Here is a 2743-nt window from a genome sequence, read left to right as displayed (position 1 = left end):
CTCACCATTCATTCAACTGGGTACTGGAAATTGTAGCCACTGCAATAAGGCAAGAAATGGCATATAGATTGGTGAGGAAGAAATAAAACTGTTCCTGATGTGTGGCCCTGGGCAGAATCAGCTCAAATTATACAAAGGTTCATGCATGGGATGCCTTTAACCCAATCCACTTTTCTGATTTGAACTGATGCTAGAGCTCCTGGATAAAGCTAACAAGGCTGCGTTGAGTGTTCCAGGAATTTCACTCTGCCTTGGTAAGAGGGCTATCTAGGGCATACAAGGACATGGGTGAAGATTCTTGGTAAGGCAAGGAGTCTGCCTACAGAAGGTCCATGCTACCCATGATCCTCAAGGACATGGATCCTCTTTGCTCAGCAAATCTACCTCTAAACATGATTGTCAGAAAATGCACGTTTTTTAAGAGGGTGACTTAGACATACCAGTTGTTGTGTTTCTTTTTTTTCCCAGTTGCAAATAGATGTTTTCAAAACAGAAGGCCTGGATGGTGTTCTTAACAGCAGGGTTATTGGTTATGAGCCATCTGCATCCTGGTAGATGGACACCCAGTCCTGCCAACAGGGGGCTCTGCCTTATGGGAGAACTTGCACAAAACACTTGTAGGTTAGAGCAACAAATATCATTACATATGCAAATAATTCCTATTAGGACATTCTTTTAAAATATTTACAGATAAATCTCTTCAAAAACAATTTTACCAATATAAAGCCTACGTTCCTTTCTCCATCACCACTAACAGAGATATGGCTAATCAGTTCATAGAACAGTTCCAAGCAGAAACTAATTTTTTGATCATCTGTCGATGGCTGCTATACACTGGAACTGATTATAGAGAGAACAGCGGCTCTTTAAAGCATTCATATGTTGGCTCTGCCTGGAGCAAGGATCTCAATCCTCCCTGCCTGTTGGAACCATCTGGAAACTCCATTCATAGAGGCATGGATTTCACCGCTCTGACATGAGACCAGGCATGAGGATTTTTTAAAGATACATGTTTTCTTATGTGCAGCCAGGAATGAGGGCTACCAGCCTAGAAATATGAGACAAGATGAGAATTATTAATTAGGCAAACTTTATTGAGCACTTATGTGTGGCAGGCATGGTTTTCCCAGTGGTGGAATCCTAAAATCAATGCTCTGTGGCTGGTACTATTATCAGACAAAAGATGAAGCCATTTGAACAGCATCTATGCACGCACTTTTTTAGGAAGGAGCTGAACTCTAGACGTCCTATTTTATTCAAGCAAGACCAAAGTGCTCAACACAGCCGGCCACGGCCACGGCAGAGAGTAGATCTGTAGCGACGAGGGAGGATCAGAGACAGGGAGAGATATGAGCACAAAGATTGTACATGAAAGAAATCTCCGGCAATTCCAGAATATTGACAAAAGTACATGCTGATAGCCAAAGAGCATGTAAGAATTTTAATACCACATTTCCAGTTATGACTAGAGAAGCATAATTAGATACTAAATTACAATGTTAATATTCATTTGAACAAATAAGTACTTGTAGTAATAGCATCAGGGACCTGGGAGGGCAGCAGAAGAGTTGATTAAATGGACAGAGTTTCTTTGAATGAGTTTCATCCTGAGTTTGGTGAGGTTGGCTCTCAGCAAAGTCTTCAGAGGTCAAGACATGGACTGTGAGTGGTGTCATTTCTCCTTTTGTAGCTACAGTCAACAGATTCAAAATGAAGCAAATAAGCATACAAGCAATTACAAATTACGGCCCATAATACATGCTAGAGAGGAACGCGGGGAAAAGCCCAGGAGAAGGCCACTGTGAGGAAGGAAGGACATTCAGGATGCCAGATGCAGGGATGCACGGCGCAGGAGGAAGTCCTGAGCAAAGCTGCTCAATTTTTCTAGCAAGGAAAAGGGTCTTGCTGAGGTCTCCTATTATTGTGACCTTATCTATTTATACCTCCATTTCACCCAGAAAGAGTCCCTGGTGGCTCAGTGGTTGAGAGTCCGCCTGCCGATGCAGGGGACACGGGTTCGTGCCCCGGTCCGGGAAGATCCCACATGCCGTGGACCGGCTGGGCCCGTGAGCCGTGGCCGCTGAGCCTGTGCATCTGGAGCCTGTGCTCTGCAATGGGAGAGGCCACAACGGTGAGAGGCCTGTGTACCACAAAAAAAAAAAAAGAGTCTGAGGTGGGACTTACCTGTCACGTGCAAGTAAATTAAAGTCATTCCCTAAAAGGGGCAAAAGCAAACTGAAGTAATGAGGAGGAGGGTTGGTGGGGGGAGGAGGTTAAGAGCAAATGAAGGAGGGAGAAAGAGAAACACACACACACATACACATACAGCTACCTATCTGAGTTCCTAACTGAAGTCCAAACCTTAAGTAGAGCAGTTCTTTTACCCATTTCCCCAGGAATTGGTTGTCTTCCTACACAATTTCTTTGGGCTTCATACAAAAGGTAAGATTCTATACTAAGCAATACTAATTCGCGGGGGAGCCATCTCCAGTATGTAACAAAAGCAAATCTATCACCAGCTGTGGGAAAAAAAAAACAGTCCTCAGCTCCCCCAAACCCCAAAACACATAAGCTTAGCATTTTAACTGGCTGGGGTAAGAGCCATTATTTTCATTAATGGAGCTCATTTTTATTTTATTGGGCTTTTTTACTATCAGATTAAAAGCATGTTTTTATTGTAGTTTTTTCTAATGCAATCTCAGATGATGTGCTCAGAATGAATGGAATAGTTATTGTTTTAATT

This window comes from Phocoena phocoena, chromosome 20 (assembly GCF_963924675.1).
Source record: "Phocoena phocoena chromosome 20, mPhoPho1.1, whole genome shotgun sequence".
Lineage (NCBI taxonomy): Eukaryota > Metazoa > Chordata > Mammalia > Artiodactyla > Phocoenidae > Phocoena > Phocoena phocoena.
Note: the sequence above shows the minus strand (reverse complement) of the source record.